The 20,521-nt window shown below is 40.4% G+C and overlaps 1 protein-coding gene across 3 annotated transcripts in view; it reads right to left on the bottom strand.

The window, feature by feature from the left end:
* Positions 1-17,102, bottom strand: part of TRPC5 (transient receptor potential cation channel subfamily C member 5) — a 364,801-nt gene extending 347,699 nt beyond the window's left edge. For all 3 annotated transcript variants that reach the window (XM_081042360.1, XM_081042359.1, XM_081042361.1), the window contains exon 1: positions 16,609-17,102. The gene's annotated coding sequence lies outside the window, so the exon portion shown is untranslated. The remainder of the gene's footprint in view (positions 1-16,608) is intronic.
* Positions 17,103-20,521: the final 3,419 nt, after the last annotated feature.

Genomic DNA, 20,521 nt, shown 5'->3' with positions numbered 1-20,521 from the left:
CTCTCCTCAAGCCTAGATTTCTATAATTGCTCCCTAATTGGTATGCCTGCCATTGCTTCTCCACCATCAATCCTTCCTGCATGCCATTTTCAGAATAACTATCCCCAAACATTGCTATTATTATTTCATTTCTCATCTCAAAATCCATTGCTATGTCCACTAAATTAAATCTATCCACAGCCAAACTTGCAAAGCCCTCTACAATCTTGTTACAACCTAACTTCCCAACTTTATTTTCTGGAAGTGTGTGTGTTCCCCACCATTGAGTTGGCTCCAACACCTGGTTACTCTATGAATGAATTATGTCTACAATATCCTGTCCTCAACAGCTCTAACCAACATCTATAGACTCATGCTGATGGCTTCTTTTACTGAGTCAATCCATCTCACAGTTGGTCTTCCTCTTTTCCTGTTGCCTTCTATTTTTCCCAACATTACTGTGTTTTCCAAAGAATCCTGCCTTCTCATGATATGGCCAAAGTAAGAGAGGTTCAGTTTTGTGATTTTTGCCTCCAACAATGTTTCAGGCTTAATTTTCTCTAGGACCCACTTGGTTCATCTTTCTGGTTCTCCAGGATATCCATAGAGCTCTCCTCCAACACTATATTTCAAATTAATCATTTTTTCCTACGAGCTTTCTTCACTGTCAAACTTTCACATTTATACCTTCATATATTTCCACAAGTAGATTAAATCACAATGCCCTACTCAGCTGTACCATGATTTCATTTTATGTTTGACCCTATCATTCTACTCACTCCTGACCATATTATGAACTCCTAGAGAGAAAAGGATGGACAGGATATGAGTATGTTTGCACCCACAGTGCCATCCAACTAGTCCACATTCAGTGAATATATGTCAAGTGATTGACAGTAGGGGTTTAGTTACCAATTGGAGGATTGGATTATTTAATTTATTTAATTATGCCTTTGCACTCTCCTCTTTCTTTCCTCCCCATTAGCCCTCTCAGTTTTCTCTTCCCTGGCATAATTACCATACAACAAATGTTAAAATACTCTCTTCTGCAACATCAACATCCTAGGGAAACCTTTACTTATGCATCATCACTTCATCAACTTTTTCCTCACTTTACCCCCAAACAGCTTCCTGTCAATCTTTCTTTATCGCTTGGTATTTATCATTAGACTAAAAGTTACTAACCTAGGAAAAGTTTCTGGGAATAATCACTGTGTGATGACTATAGCATGGTCTACAGCGTAAAGTTTTCTAATGGCATTTAAGGTGAAATATTTTATGTAAGCTGCAGACTTTCAGGCCATGTTCAACAATGGACAGCCCCTGAGCCATTGTATCCGAGATATGCCAATGGAAGTAACAACTGGGAAGCTCAGTTCCATATCCAGGTATTATAAATCTCCAGATGTTCTTGCATCACTGAAAAAGCATGCCCATTTTTGTTGGATTTTTTAGTTTTCCCTTGGATCTTTGCTGCTTTCTGGGTATTACCACAGTTTAGGGACCATAGTGCCAAAGCACAGCATAGAACTCCCTTATAGTTAAAGAACATTAAGGGTTTTACGTTTAGGCAGAGATTCATTTATTTACAAGCATTATTTGTAAGATCTGGTCAGTGGTTCCAATCATTCAAAGCCACATTTATCAAACTTTTGGACAAAAACCCACAGCAAGAAATGTATTTTATATTGGATCCAATATACACACAAATATGTGCACATGTGCACACACACACACAGTAACACACATACATTATTGAACAAAAGTTTCATGGAACAATGCTTACTATTACTACATGAAATTTTTTTCTCTTTTAATCCATTTCATTTAAAAATAGTGGTGATGAACTACTAAACTGATTTCACAGTAAATAATCAATCATTGCCCACATTTTGAAAAACACTGGTTTAAAGGATGGAAACAAAAAAGAGGATGACAAGATGTTCTGTTTTGTTCTAGGAGAAGGCAAGTATGTATTGCCTGCAGCTACTAAGCTGAGAAGATAATGTGGTTCTTAAGTTACAGCTAAAGACCAATATCCATAGCAGGGATAACAAAAATAATTTACTGTGATGTATCAGTTTTGTTATAAGCTTTACTCAATTCTTTGTTTAAACCAAACTTGTCATCTTTTGTTTTCTGTGCTTGTTTCTACATAACATACTACCCAACTATGTGGTAATATGTTTCAGTGTTTACAATTATGCAAGAGTTTCATGTTCTTTTGCAAGTTAGATGGAAAGCTATGTCAATTTCAAAGATTATTTATACATAAGATATTGGAATATTTTTATACTAAAATGGAATTACTTTATTACTATATGGAATGATAACTATATTTTGTGAATTTGTTTTGGATTTTCCCCCAATGCACACTGTGGACATTTCTCTCCTCTCCTCTCCTCTCCTCTCGCCTCCCCCCCTTTCTCTCTCTCGCTCTCTTTCTCTCTCTCTCTCTCTCTCTCTCTCTCTCATTTGTACTTCCTGGAATTCCAAGATTCTAGAATGTTCAGATAAAATTGGTGGGATATGTAAAATATTGAGGAATTTGTGTTATATAACATTCAGAGTACTCAGGTGAGCATCATGGGGCCAAAGGGACTATACAACATTAGAGAAAGTGGGCATAGTCATGAGTTGCTTGGATAACTGATTGGTCAAAAGATCTGTCTCTTAACACAGATGTTAGGTCTTCCAAAGTTGCATTGTAGTGAGAATGCAGCAAAAGAACAAAATTGATTTGAGCTGTATTTTGTAAGATTTTGTTATGCGGTAAAGATGTTTCTGAACATCAGTTCATATTTTCTTGTATTTTCATACAGAAGGTCTAAGGGGAATAAAATAAAATGGGGTGGGTGTTGGCAAGAGGATGAGAAACAGTGGGAACAAGCTTTATCACTGAATACCCTTTTATATATTTTGATTTTGAACAATAGACAATTTATCTATTCAAACATTTAAATAAAAAAGGGAAAACATAAAACAAAATGACAACAAGGAAAACAAAAATAACAACCAAAAAAGCTTTCTGACAATGAGGAAAGAGTATAATATAGGCCAAGAGAAAATGCAAGACTTAGAGGAAGAGAGACCTATATTCCTGTCCTGCCTCCATCATTTACTAGCTGTGCAATATCAGGCATACACCACTTAAGGTGCCTGATCCTGTTTCCTAATCCGTTAAATGGGAATGATGATACCTGTCATATAAGAGACTGTAGTGAAGATTATTTAAGATAATGTATTTGTAGCACTCAACACAGAAGATTGTGATAGGCAGGATAATGGCCCTCTAAATATGTCAACACATCCCTAGAACCTATGAATCTGATAGGTTACATGGCAAAAGGAATTTTTAAGATGGAATTAAGATTGTTAATTAGATAACCTTAAAATAAGGAGATTATTCTGGATTATCCGGTGGACCCAATGTGATCACATGGGCTCTTAAAAGCAGAAGAGAAAGGCAGAATAGTCAGAGATGCAAAGGAAGAAGAAGCAGGAAAGAGTCAAAGTGTGAGAGGTTTTCTATCTGCACTGGTTGGCTTTGAGGTTGGAGGAATGAGGTCATCAGCCAAGGAATGTGGGTGGCCTCTAAAAGCTAGGAATGGCCTTCAATTGACAACCAGCAAATAAATCAGAACTTCAGTCCTATAACCACAAGGCAGTAAATTGTGGCAACAACCTGAATAGGGAAGGAAATGGATTCTCCCTTGAGGCATCCAGAAGCGAATGCAATCCTGCTGACATATTGATTTTAGTTCAGTAATGCCTGTGTCAGACTTCTGACCTACAGAAATATAACAATAATAATTTGTGTTGTTTAAAACTGCTAATGTGTGAGACATCATCAAAATGGCAGTGTGAGGTGAGCCTCTGTAAAGCTCCCCAGGAATTTACAATTAATCGGACAACAATAACTCCACAAAGAACTCCCTGCACAGCAGACAGGCAAGACAAAGAGGCCCACTACTGAATTCACCTCCAAGTAGGGGAATTGCACGAGTGGGGGAGAGGGGATGGGAGAAGTGCGGGAACAGAGCCACGGCGGGCGCAGGACACAGATGTAGCTCAGTGCTCTGAGCTCACTGCATCCCGGAACTACCGCAGCTGTGAGAGAGGGAAAAACTCGGACTGCTAGGACTCCACTTACGACCCACAGAGCTGAGGCGGCAGCATATAACACAGCTGAACCCAACGCTCACGGCAGAGACCTCGGAGAAAAGACTGAGGGAAGAAGGCTGAAAACAGTGTTTAAGCCCTCACTGCCAAGCAGAGAACTGAAGCCTTAGGCACTGAGACTAGCAGCACCCTCCCTACCCACCCAGAGCTTGCCCCACCCCCAACTGCCCGGTGGTAGAAGCAATAAAGTAGCAGAGTCACATCAAAAAAACAGGATATTTGCTGTTCTGAGAACTGTGGACCACAGACACAGATTCACAGCCAAACTAGTAACGGCAAAGGGGAGGGAGCTGTGGAAGCAGGACCAGCTGTGGTGGTGGTCACCGCCATTGCTCTGGGCCACCTCTCACAACTCACCCCACCCCGGGCACCACCGATCTGGGTGGATCCCTGAAAGAGTAAACAGAACTGCTGAAACATACAGTCTCTGAATCGGGTGCAGAAAGAGCTTTGGAACTTCAAAAGCTCTCCACACCCCCACAGGGACGTGGCGCCCTATGACCCAGGTGAACTGTTAACCGAGGAGAGGCCCATCTCCCAGAGAATGCTCCCATTGTGTGAGAAGCTGGAGTAGTGCAGAGAATACATAGCACTACTGTGTCAGAGAGAAAAAAAAGGCTACAGTCAGAGAGAAAATAAAACATTCTACCAACAAGTATTGGAAAACAAAAGAAAGACCTCTTCCTATCAATCTGTTGCAGAAGCCACTTCTGTAGATGTCTAGGAAGAGAAATAATAAATCAGTAATTGCCATGAATAACCAAGGCAACCAGACACCTCAGAAAAAAAGTGAAAGTCTTCAGAAAAGGAACTTAAAGATATGGAAATATGTGACTTAAATGATAGAGAATTCAAGATTGCAGTTCTGAAAAACCTCAAAGAGATGCAAGAAAACACAAAAAAGCAATTTAATTAACTCAGAAATGCAAGCAAAGAACAACATGAGCATTTTACGAAAGAGATTGAAATTTTAAAAAAGAACCAAATGGAATTTAGTAGATTAAGAACTCGATAGAAGAAATTAAGAATGAAATAACCATCTTAGGTAGTAGAGTTGACAAGATGGAGGAAAGAATCAGTAACATCGAAGATAGAAACCTGGAAATGACACAGATGGAAGAAGAAAGAGACTTGAGACTTAAATGAAAGAATTCTACAGGAACTTTCTGACTCTATCAGAAAGAGCAATATAAGAATAATGGGCATACCAGAAGGAGAAGAAAGAGAGAAGAGAGCAGAGAATTTATGCAAAGAAATTGGTAATGAGAACTTCCCAAACTTGTGGAAAGAACTGGATCCTGGAATCCAAGAAGCAAATAGAACACCTGATTAACTCAATCCCCAAAGGCCTTCTCCAAATCATATTGTATTGAAGCTCTCTAAAATCAATAACAAAGAAAGAATCCACAAGGCAGCCATGGAAAAGAAGACCTTAACCTACAAAGGAAAGCCCATTAGATTATCATCAGATTTTTCAGCAGAATTTCTACGAGCCAGGAGGTAGTAGAACCAAATATTCAAATTATTGAAAGAGAGAAATCATGAGCCAAGAATAATGTATACGCCAAAGATATCCTTTAGATATGAAGGAGGAATAAAGACTTTTCCAGACATACAGAAGCTGAGGGAATTTTCTAATACACGACCTGCACTACAAGAAACACTAAAGGAGGCAATTCAACCACCATCATCAGGGACAATTTGTGGCAACCGAAACATAAAAAGGGGGGAGTAAAGGACTTAACTGGAATATGGGAATGGAGAAAGTAAGCGTGCTAAAGAAAATGGAATACTCTAAATATCAAACTTTCTTTTACATAACCTTAAGAGTAACAACTCAAAATAATCCAGAATTGAAACATATATTGTAATAAAAGAAGAAACAGAGGGAAACATCATAGAACACCACCAGACAGAATTAATACACAACAACAAAAACACAAAGAAACAATGGAGACACAGCCTTACCAGAAAACTAAAGATAGAATGACAGAAAAGCCCCACATATCAATAATCACCCTAAATGTAAATGGACTGAACTCACCAATAAAAAGACACAGAGTAGCAGATGGGATCAAAAAACTAAACCCAACCATGTGGTGTCTCCAAGAGACACATCTCAGCTACAAGGACAAGCATAGACTCAAAGTGAAAGGGTGGAAATTGACACTCCAAACAAAAGGTACCCAGAGAAAATCAGGTGTAGCCATAATGATATCAGGTGAAACAGACTTCAGGGTGAAAAAGATAACAAGAGACAAAGATGGACATTTCATAATGGTAAAGGGGACTATACAACAAGAAGCCATAACAGTCATCAACATTTATGTCCCCAATCAAGGAGCACCAAACTATACCAAGCAACTACAAACAGAACTAAAGGGAGAAATTGACCAAAACACAATTATACTAGGGGACTTAAATACATCATTGACAGCTATGGATAGATCATCCAAACAGAAGATAAATAAGGAAATAGTAGCCCTAAATGAAACATTAGATTAAATGGACATAATTGACATATATAGAGCACTTCATCCTAAAACATCAGACTATATATTCTTTTCGAGTGTACATGGAACATTCTCAAGGATAGACCATATATTGCTATGGTCTCAAGGATAGACCATATATTGGTATAGACCTTATATAAAAGCAGCCTCAGCAACTTTAAGAAGATTGAAATCATACCAAGCATATTCTCTGATCACAAGGCTTTGAAATTGGATATTAACTGAGAAAAGAAAGCAGGAAAAAACACAAATACATGGAGATTAAACAACATATTTTTAAAGAACGACTGGGTCAAAAAAGAAATTAGAGGAGAGCTCAAAAGATACATAGAAACAAATGACAATGAAAATACATCCTACCAAAATTTTTGGGATGCAGCGAAAGCAGTTTTAAGAGGGGAATTTATATCATTACAGGCCTATCTCAAGAAACAGAAAAATCCCAAATAAATAACCTCATGTTACACCTTAAAAAACTAGAAAAAGAAGAACAAGCGAAACCCAAGGTCAGCAGAAGAAAGGAAATAACAAAAATCAGAGCAGAATTAAATGAAATAGAGAACAAAAAGACAACAGAAAATATTAATGTGACAAAAAGCTGGTTCTTTGAAAAGATTAACAAAATCCACAAACCCTTGGCTAGACTCACTAAGATAAAAAGAGAGAAGACACTAATTAACAAAATCAGAAATGAAAAAGGGGAAGTTATTACGGACACCACAGAAATACAAAGGATTATCCAAGAATACTATGAAGGACTATATGCCACCAAATTTAATAACTTAGAAGAAATGGACAAGTTCTTAGAAACATATAGCCTTCCAAGGCTGAATCATGAAGAACTGGGAAATCTTAACAGGCCGATCACCAGTAACGAAATTGAATCAGTCATCAAAAACCTTCCCAAAATCAAAAGTCCTGGACCAGATGGCTTCACCAGTGAATTCTACCAAACCTTCAAAGAGGATCTAATACCAATCCAGCTCAAACTCTTCTAAAAAGTTGAAGAAGAGTCAGTACTCCCTAACTCATTTTATGAGGCCAACATTACCCTGATACCAAAACCTGGTAAGGACAACACAAAAAAAGAAAACTACAGACCTATATCTCTGATGAATACAGATGCTAAAACCCTAAACAAAATTCTAGCAAATCGAATACAACAATGCATTAAAAACATTATTCATCACGACCAAGTGTGGTTCATCCCCGGGGCACAAGGATGGTTCAACATTCGCAAATCCATCAATGTGATACATCACATAAACAAAATAAAGGACAAAAATCATATGATTCTATCAATTGATGCAGAAAAAGCAATTGATAAGATACAACATCCGTTTATGATTAAAACACTTACTAAAATTGGTATAGAAGGAAAATACCTCAACATAATAAAGGCCATATACGACAAGCCCTCAGCTAATCTTATAATTAATGGTGAAAAGCTGAAGCCCTTTGCTCTACGTTCAGGAACACGACAAGGTTGTCCCCTATCGACTCTGCTTTTCAACATAGTGTTGGAAGTCCTCGCCAGAGCTATCAGGCAAGAGAAAGAAATAAAAGGCATCCGAATCGGGAATGAAGAAGTTAAATTGTCACTCTTTGCAGATGACTTGATGCTATATATAGAAAACCCTAAAGACTCTACCAAAAAGCTATTAGAAACAATCAACGAATACAGTAAAGTTGCTGGCTACAAAATCAACGTACAAAAGTCCATTGCTTTCCTATATACCAACAATGAAAGTTCAGAAAAAGAGATAAAAAAAACAATTCCTTTTGCAATTGCAGCAAATAAAATAAAATACCTAGGAATAAACTTAACCAAGGATGTGAAGGATTTATATGCTGAAAACTATAAGACATTTTTGAAAGAAATTGAAGAAGACACAAAGAAATGGAAAGACATTCCGTGCTCATGGGTTGGAAGAATCAACATAGTTAAAATGGCCATATTACCCAAAGCCATATACAGATTTAATGCAATCCCCATTAAAATCCCAATGGCATTTTTTAAAGAAATAGAACAAAAAATCATCAGATTTGTTTGGAACCACAAAAGACTCCGAATAGCCAAAGCAATATTAAAAAAAAAGAACAATACTGGAGGTATCACACTGCCTGATTTTTGCTTGTACTACAGGGCTACAATAATCAAAACAGCTTGGTATTGGCGGAAAAACAGACACATAGACCAATGGAATAGAATTGAGAACCCAGAAATAAAACCACATAAATATGGACAGATAGTTTTTGACAAAGAAGCTAAAAACATACAATGGAGGAAAGACAGCCTCTTCAATAAATGGTGCTGGGAGAATTGGATAGCCACGTGCAAAAGAATGAAACTGGACTGCTATTTGTCACCATGTACCAAAATTAATTCAAAATGGATCAAAGACTTAAGCATAAGACCTGACACAATAAACTGCATTGAAGAAAACATAGGTACTAAACTTATGGACCTTGGGTTCAAAGAGCATTTTATGAATTTGACTCCAAAGGCAATGGAAGTAAAAACTAAAATAAACGAATGGGATTATATGAAACTGAAAAGCTTCTGCACAGCTAAAGAAACTATTGACAAAATGAGGCAACCAACTGAATGGGAGAAGATTTTCGCAAACAGTTCCTCTGATAAGGGGCTAATATCCAAAATATACAAGGAACTCATGAAACTCAACAACAAAAAAACAAACAACCCAATTGTAAAATGGACAGAGGACCTGAAGAGACATTTCTCCAAAGAGGATATATAAATGGCAAATAGACATATGAAAAAATGCTTAACATCGCTAATCATCAGAGAAATGCAAATGAAAACCACAATGAGATATCACCTCACCCCAGTCAGAATGGCTTTCATCAACAAAACAAATAGTAACAAGTGTTGGAGAGGCTGTAGAGAAAAAAGAACTCTCATACACTGTTGGTGGGAATGCAGACTGGCGCAGCCGCTATGGAAGGCAGTGTGGAGGTTCCTCAAGAAAATACGAATAGAATTACCATATGACCCAGCAATCGCTCTCCTGGGTATCTACCCCAAAAATATAAAAGCATTTCTCTATAGAGACACGTGTACTCCAATGTCCATTGCAACTTTGTTTACGGTGGCCAAGACATGGAAACAACCAAAATGTCCTTCGATAGATGAATGGATAAAGAAGTTGTGGTACATATACACAATGGAATACTATTCGGCGTTAAGGAAAGATGATATAGGAGCATTTGTGACAACATGGATGGATCTTGAGAGTATAATGCTAAGTGAAATAAGTCAGACAGAAAAATCAGAGAACCCTATGATTTCACTGATATGTGGTATAGAAACCAAAAACCACAAAAGAAGAAGACAAACAAATGAGAAACAAAAACTCATAGACACAGACAATAGTTTAGTGGTTACCAGAGGGTAAGGGGGTTGGGTGGTGGGAGATGAGGGTAAGGCGGATCAAATATATGGTGATGGAAGGAGAACTGACTCTGGGTGGTGAACACACAATAGGATTTATGGATGATGTAATACAGAATTGTACACCTGAAATTATGCAATTTCATTAACAATTGTCACCCCAATAAATTAAAATGAAATAAAGTAAAACTGTTAATATGTGGTTATTTGTTATGGCCACAGTACAGAAGTAGTACAAAGAGATTCAACAATTGAGAGCAATTGTTATTGTTAATTTAGTGAACACAGAAATCTTACAAATTAGTAATCTATATTGTCTGTTATAGGATTATTGATGCCACACTAATCTGATTATTTTAAAAATCAAAGATTGTAGGGCAACTTCAGTTAAAATAGAAGCTGCAGGTTTCAAACATGCCAAAGGACAGGGACACAGAGGTTTTCGCATCTGGCTCTATGTCTTTTCAGTCAGGCTGCCCAGATTACATATGCTAATGAATAAATCTTCAGAGAATACAGTGCTTAGTGATTTTATCGTAATTTATAAAATTTATTGGAATTTATAGAATTATTGGAATTTATACCTATCATATTTTACAGGCGAGAAAATTAAGCAGGTAGGGCATACTATGGGCTGGGAAGAGGTAGGATCTGCTCATTGTTTCACCTGTAAAATAGTGATGGTAATAGGTATGTTATTTAACTAAGTTGTTAAACTATAAAATGAACAAGTTACTTAATTTCTTTGAGCTTAAGTTTTATATGTAAAAGGTGATAATGTACCTGTTTCACGGAGTTGTTCTGAGGGCTTAAATCAGATATTGAATGTAAAATGCTTGGCACATGACTAAGCACTCTCTAGGTGTTAATGTTGTTAAGCTGACCTTTGTAAGATGTTTCAATAAGGTAAAATACTTGTTATGTGACACCAACTCATTACTTTCTGAAGGGAAAATCACTGTAGCTTAGCTGGTGTTTTACATATGATATTTTTGTCCCTTTTGTGGGCTCATATTCAGAAATATTTATTGAGTTTCTTTGCTATGCCTTTACGTACATCATTTATTTTGCCCAAATATCTTACATCCATCCTGTGAAGTGAAGTTTCTATAACCCATTTTATAGACTGTTACCAGGCCAAAAATTCAGTAATATTTAGTTCTGACCCCAAAATGCTATTTCAGCCTTGATTTTTTAGTTCATCCATTAAAGGGTTTGTCTGTATGTGTGTGTGTTTGTGTGTGTGTGTGTCTGTGTCTGTGTCTGTATGTGCATGTATTTGCCTGCTGCATATACATGGAAACATGCAGAAAGAGTCTCACTAGTAACTTTCTAACTTGGTAATTTTGAGACATGCCATATAGAATAGGGTCACTTCTAATTTCAGTCTTAGTTTATGAATTGATTTCATCAGGGTCACCTGTAATTCTTTCTGAATAACACTTGTATTTGGGCCTCCATTCCACTCAAATACACAGAGGGTGACAAAAAATGCATACACATTTTAAGAAAGGAAAAAAAAACTATTAAAATTATGTAATGGTAACCACTTTGAGCACCTCTTGTAATTGCAGAAGTCAAACGTGACTTATACTCATCTTTTGTTATTGTTATAGATTGAGTATTACAATTTTAAGACAGTGTTTTCGTTCCTTAAAATGTGTATACATTTTTTTGGTACCCTCTGTATTTTACTTTTCTATAGCTTTCTTAGTATTCTGTTATTCTATCTGTGGGAAGCCCAATGTGGTTCACACCAATCAGAAATAGACATTAGGTGCCCCAAGGCATAGTATCCAGTGGCTAGTTTTCTAGCAAACTGAAATTATTGGCCAAATCATAGCTAATATCTTATAGTGTCTCATTTAATCTTCATAACAACTCAGTGTCAGTGGGTACTATTTTTAATCCCTTTATACAAATGATGAGGGATCTGAGGCCCAAAGACAAAATACCTTGTACAAGTTTACACAGCTAGTAATTTGTGGGCAGGATTAGGATTTGAACTCAGTTCTGTGTGAGTCCCCAAACCCAGGTCCCTCTGGTAAATAGAAAAATAATGTGGTCTTACTTCCTTTGAATAAATTCTCTTGTCTGCACTTAAGGCTTTTATGCTAGATAACAAGAGAAGTGGACTTGGGGAAAGTTAATATTTTTATGTTTTTTAAATTGGCTGCATGAATTGTCCCTACACGTTCATTAAGTATTATTTTCAAAAGACTTTCAGCTGGAAAAAAGCTCTAAATTTTTCAGGGAAAAGCTCTAGCTCAGTGCCTCTCAAACTTTAGTATACAAACAAATCACTAAGGATATTCTTAAAAATCAGATTCCAATTCAGTAGGTCTGAGTACAGGTCTAAAATTCTTCATTTACAAATAGCTCCCAGAGGAAGGTGGTGCTACTGGTGTGGATACCACACCTGGAGTAATAAAGTCCTAGCCCACTCCATCCTAGCCCCTCTTTTTTAACCTTTTGATATCCTCAGTATAATGTGGAAGTTCTTCATATCATCCTTCTAGGCTATAACAGACATGTGTGCATTGGCCTATTTTCTCAGATCATAAAAGAAACTAGGGTAGAAACCAGGTAGCGAGGCTAAATAATGGAGTCAGAAAAGAACAACCCCTGGACTGCAAACCTTCCTTCTCATACTCTACTATAAAAAATAAAATTAAATAAAAAAAAATCTGTCTTGTACTTTCTATTTCCTTTGTTTTCATTTTTCAGGAAGAGAGAGAGAGAGAGAGAGAGAGAGAGAGAGAGGAGAGAGAGAGAGAGAGACAGAGAGAGAGAGAGAGAGAGAGAGAGAGAGAGAGAGAGAGAGAGAGAGAGAGAGAGAGAGAGAGACTGTGCGCACGCATTGCGGAGGTGGTGGTTGAGAAGGCAAGTCACAAAGATATGGCAATAAACATGTAAATATACATATGCAATGGGAGTAGAGGGCTGTGATCTTAGTAAAAATGGCCTTAGTTTCCTCTTGATTTCTTGGAAAAATCTCCAGATTTTTAGGAAATTTATTCAATACTACCATGGAGTTCTAGGTTCTTGTTTTGGTCTATTGCTGACCAGTTGTATGATCTTGGCAAGTCATTTCTATTCTCCTGGTTTCAATTCCTCTATAGGTGAAATGAGGGAATTGGACTCTGCCACGATCCCTACATGTTTTCCACCATCAGCTCTTTCTTTGCCTTTACTAAGGCAAAAAGCTGGGACAATTGCACTAGCCATCAGCATCTAAGTGCCAACTCTGCAATGGGTAATAGAGGAGAAAACCTAGGGAACTTGCAAAATTCCCTTGACCCAGTGAGCTTCAATTTTTGCTGTGCCCACAGCAAAAATTTATTATTTTTTTAAATCGTAGAATAGATTTATTTACCTGAAACCATATCTTTGCAATGCTTGTGCTTTCATTATGTTTTGAAATCATCTCTTATTATTCAGTTGAGCATGATGTACATATTTGTTTACGAGACCACAGTTGAGTCACTGAAGACTCATTCTATGCTATTGGGATGGGTTGATTGGTCTCACTGGACAAAGGGCTTCAGAGAACATCAACAGAAAGAAAGCCACATGAGTTTTAGAAAGGATGCCACTATGGAAACCTCAGCTACTAAGCTCTGGAGTTGGTAGGCTAGTCTCAAAGTAGCCCTAATCTGGGACTGATTAGCTGCAACTTCTGCCTAAAATGAGGCATCATTTCTGTCTGCAGGCTGCAAATTTTGTCATACCCCTCCCTGAAAACCTGGAAAGTGTCCAAGCTAGATTAGGTTGATGGCACCTTGGAGAGAAAGGTCCTATCCTTCATATTCCTCAACTAACAAGAGGCTCTTCTTGAATGGCTTAGTGTACTTAGCTGAAAATGAACCTTTGGCAGAAGGAGGCAGAAATGTTTTGGTCCTTCTCCTTCAGTGATGGAGCTATGGCAAAAGACAAATTCGAATATTTGGAAACAGGCTGAAGTAAAATAGCATGACACATTTGAAATATCCATTTGATAATTAAGCACCTGCATGGCTCATAAATAAAAATTTAATATGCTAAGGTGGGAAATAAGGTGGAAAAAGTGAAAATGTACTCCAATGCACCCAATTCTCTGGTTCCAAGGAATTCTATCACCATTTACTCAGTTTTTAGAAGGCAATTGTAGGCAATTTTAGGGTGCTTCATATCTCAGTCAACTTTCTGGACTAACTCCATCCTCAGCCAAAGCAAAAGAAAGCAAACATGGTTTCCTTTCCATGTGTCTCAAAACACTGTGGGGTTCTCTCTCTCCTATCCCTCCTCTTCCTCCTGATTGTATCTCTAATTTTCTGGCCAAGCCTTCTCTAAGTGTTGTGGTTCTGTGTATCATTCTGATTTCAGTTGTTAATTCTAGAAAAAATGGAATCACAGGACTATAGCTCTTATAGCTGGTAGACAGCAGATATTATTTGGTTCAGGTCTCTATGTTGGAGCATACACTGAAGCCAGGTGAACATCTGTCAACAAATGGCTGGGGGCGTCATTTGTTCTTGATCCCTGCAATGCCTTGTCCCCCGAGGAACCATGGATCAGGACCCACTGCAGCAGCCAGATACATCACCAAGAACAGAGCAAAGACCTTAGGCTTCATCCCTGTTGACACTTTCAGTTCTTCCCAAGTATGAAGCTGCCTTTCTTTCCCACCTGTCTGCAGCCTGCTCTGTGCTATTTATGGGAAAGTATAATTCTAACCTATCTAAGAAAATATTTGTTTACGATCACCTAAGAAAAGTAACAGAATGGGCACCTTTTCAGATCTTACTTGAGTAATTCTCATTCTGTTCTGATTCTCAGCAGTGAGCTTTAGAACAAATTGCCTGATGCAACATAAACAGTTCCACTTAATGCAGAATCTGTTTTTCTCATTTACTGAATTGGAAGGAGGTAATTCTTTGTAGTTCAGTAATATAGTAATAAGTAGAAAGTTTAACAGAAGAGCCTGGGTTCTTTGCAAGCATGAATTCAAATGCTCTCCTCTCTGCTACAGCAGCATAGAGACCAGATTTGTAGTATGGCGTTGATATAGATCCGTGAAAAAATACACACCATATATATGACAACTTTATGAATGCATCACACATACACACACCATATATATGGTGAAAGCAGCATCTCCCAGGGACCAAAACATAGATTTCAAGTGGGATTCAGTTTTTCCTTCAACCTTGCAAACAGAGTGACCTAGAGGCTCCTCTTGACCCTGTGGATTTCCTTTATCCCAGGCTAAACATTTGCTTTGAAACCAACTTGGTATTATGTGAATGTATTTCCATGCCTTTTGATTTAGTAGATGTTAAACACTGAGTGAAAGGTACCGTTTGACATAATTTATATCCCAGCATTGTAAGAGTCTGTGGAAAAGGAGACATGGTATAGATCATCTGTAGAACAACACAACAACAAAATGCCTGAGACCGACAATAGACAATTATGAATGCTGCTAGGTAAACTTGCTATATTTGCTAACTGCAATGGGGATAAATATATGGCAATAGAGAAGCAGGTGTGTGTGCCATGTAAATGTAGTAATTATTTCTTATTTGAAGCCAGGACTGATATGAACAATCTCTAAATGGAGCATTATTGGTTAGTCTATGTCTTTCCTACTCATATAACAAACTCTGGTAAAGTTCAGAGATCCTGTCTTTCAGGCTGGTTTCCCAGCTCCAGGTTTTTCATGAGGGAGTGATAACTTTGCTAGCCACTCATCTACCACCACATACCTGACTATAGCCAGAAAAGCTCAGGTTGGCAATGGGGAATAAGCCTTTCTCCCAGTCTCATTCTTAGAGGCCATGGAGAACGATCAGGATGTGTGAATACAGCTCAGTACCTGTGTGTGTGTGGAATGTGTGATCATGACTGTCCAAGTCAGTGTTTGTGTGTTTGCCGGGAGGAGAGGGTATCCACTTTGGAGCAGAGATCTGACTGATGTCCCCCAATTTGCATTTCCTGGTTCCTTTAAGGAAGCCAGGAAAATGAATCCGGGTATTTTTTTAAGTTTGAAGGATAAAAAACAGAAAGAAGGTTCTTCTTCTGGTCCTTGAGCCCCCATTAGCACATCTCTGCATCTTAAAGTGTATTTTGGCAAAAAGGCCAGTGTCCCTCTCCCACGCCCATCTGATTTTGAGGAGGCCAGGAGCAGGTTCCTAGGGAGCTTAATACCTACCCAGGGATGAAGCAGATAGATCACTATTCAGAGGTAAGGCGAAGCTCTGATTTTGGAGAATATCCCAAGTGAAAAGGATGCTTTTGGTCATTGCCAAGAGCCACCTTGTCCTAAGGGCACTAGAACTTCCCCCACCCCCACTGTGTCCAAAACAATCTGTTGCTGCCTTTGCTCTGCTTCCCATCATGCAAGCCCAAGGCCAGCCAGGTAGTACCTTCCAGCCCTCAGCATCCCCATCCCCGCACCTTAACTCAACCCACATCTTGCACCCCTTGGCAGTGCTCCTGCACCAAAACAGAGGGCACACAGGTTGCTTATCCACTTACCCCTGGCCAAGTCGTTTGTTCAGATCTGCGACGTCTGGTGTCCCTGAGCCAGGGCGCGCGGTGCGGTGGCCCTACTGGATGGATTCTTCTCCCTTGGCGCACAAACAGTAGCAGCCTGGGACAGCCAGGGGCTTCCAGACTGCTGGGACGGTGGGTGCGTGAGCACAGGGAAAGGAGCGGGGTGCAGTGAGGGAGCAAGTGCTAGCTCCTACCTTGGTTTCTCCCTTCCCTCCTCAATTATCTCCAAAGTTCCCTCTCGGCTGGCTGGCCCTCCTCACCTTTAGCCTTCGTCAGCGCCCAGAAACTCTTTACCTCTTTCTCCCTCGCTTCTCTCGGCTCTCTGAGCCATCCTGGGCCCCTTCAAACAGACGTACTCCTTTCACGCAGCCAACCACTCAGCACCAGCAAGAGAAGAAACTGACACCAGGAGACACAGGGGTAGCTGACAGGGGAGTGTGAGGAAGAGAATGTGAGAGATAGAGAGGGAGGGAAGCAGGGACGGAACAAGAGAGGGAGAGGGAGAGGGAGAGGGAGAGGGAGGGGAGAGGGAGAGGGAGAGGGAGAGGGAGAGGGAGAGGGAGAGGGAGAGGGAGGAGAAAAGAGAGAGAGAGAACCGCATTCACACCATTACATGTACAAACACACACTCAAGCTCCAGCTACTAGGTAGCTGCTGGCGGGAGCCCTCTGCCACCCATCCAAATCTTTCTAGACTAGGTTTCTGTCCCCTTCTGCTGTCGTTTCTGGAAAATGCTATACAGCGAAGGGGAGAGAAAAGAAAAAAAATCGAGGAGACACGCTCTCTTTCTCCTCCCCACCCCAAGCTCCAAAAATGTCCAATCCTGAGCTCTTCTTTTTCCCTTCTATTTGCTGCTGGCTTCGCTCAGTTCCTGTTCTTTCTCCCTGCGTTTGGGTGACTGTAAGCTGCGAAAAACCCGTCGCGGTCGTGGGGTGTGTGGGGGTGGGGTGTGGGCGGGGGAGACCGAGGCTGTTGGCGAAAGCGCCTCTCACCTCCCCCCAGCCCCGCCAATGCCTCACAGGGAGGGGGATGGGGAAAGAGGGAGGACCAAGCAGCTGCTCCTGCCTTCTCTACAGCTTGGTGGCAAGGGGTGGAAGGAAGCTGCAGTCGCAACCCCAAGTCAGCCCCCGCTGTCTTGTCCCACCGTCTCATCTCTCGCCCCTCGGTACGGAATTTTCTGTTTCGTTCCTTTGCTTTTCCTGGTCCTCCCCCTTCCCTGGGTGGTGGCAGAGACTGGCTGAGCGTGGGTGAGGGTAGAAGGGACTAGAGCGTCTCATGGTTCCTGGCTTATACAGTGTCTCTTTGCCCCTTGGCCTGAGCGTCCCCTGCTTTAGAAAGTGACCCCCACCTGTCCCTCATCTCGGGCTCTGCGATGGCGGCAGCAGGGTTGCGCCAGCAGCCATGGATCATCCCTGGGGAAGGAGAGTTGAGCCAGCGGGAACACAGGCAAGCGGTCTGCGGATAGCGGGGCCCTGAGTCGCCAGAGGCTGACTTGGGGTCCTGTGGAGCCCGCTTGAATCACTGAGGGTTCTAAGTGTAACCCAGTGCAGGAAGCCCATGAGCGCAGCCCACTTCTTCCATCCTTGCCCCTCTCACCCATAGGGTCGGTCTCCCAAGACCAACCCTAGACTTAAAGAGGTTGGGGTCGAATAGTGGTATAGTAGGGATTAGGGAGTAACTTGCTTGGTGGTGGCAGTAGCGCCTGTGTGTGCCTGTGTGGGGTGTCAGGGACCCTTAGGCGAATCTTTGATCTCTGCGGGCCTTACCTTCCTGTCACATAAGGCACCGTTCCACCCCACCTCTCACCCTACACTCTGGCACCCAGAATGCAGACCCTCTTGAACCCTCCTGGAACCTGGAACCAACTGAATGACCCCAACACCACCACAAACCTAGATTTCTACCTGCAACCTGCAGACGCTGAGGTCCTTTAGCTGGCAGCATCTTCTGACTCCACTGGACAGTCCCAAAGCTCAGCTTTGCCTTTTATCTCCCTTACTACCTCTCTCTGGAAAGCGGGTGTGGTGAGCTGCCTTTCTGGACCCTGGGCTATGCCTGAAACCATTTCCCCTACCTATTCTCAGAACAACCCAGAACAGAGAGAAAGCTCCACTTGAGCTGTACTTCCAGCTGTGGCCTTAAACCCCTAAGCAAACACTGCTAGCTTGAGTAGAGCTCCAGAAAGACCCAGAACTGCCTTCCTTGCCTCAATGACCCAGTGTTCCTATTGCCTTCCGGTGAAACTGGTATAGATATGTCTAGTGGCCACCCTACCAACTCTCCTAGGCTACCCTGGGAAAGTCCCTCAGGGCACCAAGCATGACAAGTTTTTATGATGTGGTTGGTCACCTAAGCCCTGAGGTGGCCCAGTATATTCTGGGGAGTGTTAAGCTCTTGTGTGGGAGCAAGGCACTAGAGAAAAGTATTGCTTTGGGGGTAGAGTTTGTGCGTTCAAGGGGTAGAGGTGAGTTTAGAGCCCCTCTTCATACTGTTTAAACACCTCAGAAAGTGTTTCTAAAGATTGGCCAATGATGTAGATGTAGATGGGGAAAAAAGTCACTTGATCCTGGAAACTTTCTGCCTTTCTTCCACTAAAAGGTAGTTTTACTGTGGTCAGCAACCTCAAACGTACAAACTCCCAAAAAGAAGAGGTCTATGTTGTTATGAAGCTAGTCCCTCCTTTGGCATGAGGAGTGAGTAGGATGTGTGCCTGTGGACAAAACTTTGGGGCATTTCCTTTTCTCTGCCCAAACTGTAGTCCACCTGAGGCTTCTACTTCAAACCTGAGATGCAACCAGCAGCAGTCCTGAGGGAGAAAGAAAGCCTTATTCTTGTGAGCTGTCTCCTTCAAGAGCCCCTATATACAATACAATTGTCTTTAACATATGAGGATTATAGGTGTTTTTGAATGTGGTTGCTTGCTTTCCCAGTAGATTGTGCATAAGACCCAAATATTTCTATCTGCTGCTGCCCTACCCTGTTAACCTCTTCAGGAGATCAAGGATATACAAAGGAAAACCCTTCCAAAGTTAAAAGCTCCATGCAAATATCAGGCATTACTAAAAGAATTTCAGGAGAAACCTAGTAGAGGATCTCTTAGTGCAATTAAGAAGCTTATGGGGGCAGGAACCCAAGAGCCCCTAGGTGCCAGCATTGTTACAGGGTGGCTCCCCTTTTCTGTGGGCATGGAAATATTCAAGGTTTCTACCTCGAGGTTGAGAGTGTATGTTTGTTTGAACTCTCCCAGAGCAATTTGCAACCAGAGGTCGCATCTGCAAAAGTGGTTCAAAGCCAAATATAGAAGTGACTGTGCATAATTTAAACCCTGATCTACCTGGCTTCTAGGGGAAGTTTACTCACATGGACTGTCCTATTCGACACCACCCAGATATGACTGACAAAATGCATTTGAGATTTAAACTTTTTGGGGCACTGTTTTTTTCTCATTTCATATAGCCTTGACTATAGCAGTAAGTGGAATATATAGACCAGAGTTTAGTGCAGTATCATAGGCAAAGAGACATTGATATGAGGAACCCAGACAGTAAAGGCATTTTCTTTTTTTCCCCCATTTTATTTTTTTTCTTAGTTACTTTTTTAATTAAAATTTATCGGGGTTACAATGGTCAACAAAACTATATAGGTTTCAAGTGTACAATTCTATAATACATCATCTATATATTGTATTATGTGTTCAACACCCAGAGTCAGTTCTTCTTCCATCACCATATATTTGACCCCCTTTATGCTCATCTACCACCCCAAACCCACTTACTCTCTGGTAACAATTAAACTGCTGTCTGTGTCCATGACTTTTTGTTTCTTTATTCGTTTGCCTTGTTCCTTTGTTGCTTTCAGTTTTATATCCCACATATGAGTGAAGTCATACGGTTCT

The sequence above is a fragment of the Rhinolophus hipposideros genome (assembly GCF_964194185.1).
Source record: "Rhinolophus hipposideros genome assembly, chromosome: X".
Classification (NCBI taxonomy): domain Eukaryota; kingdom Metazoa; phylum Chordata; class Mammalia; order Chiroptera; family Rhinolophidae; genus Rhinolophus; species Rhinolophus hipposideros.
The sequence above is the reverse complement of the archived record's forward strand: the minus strand, read 5'-3'. Positions and strand labels throughout refer to the sequence as shown.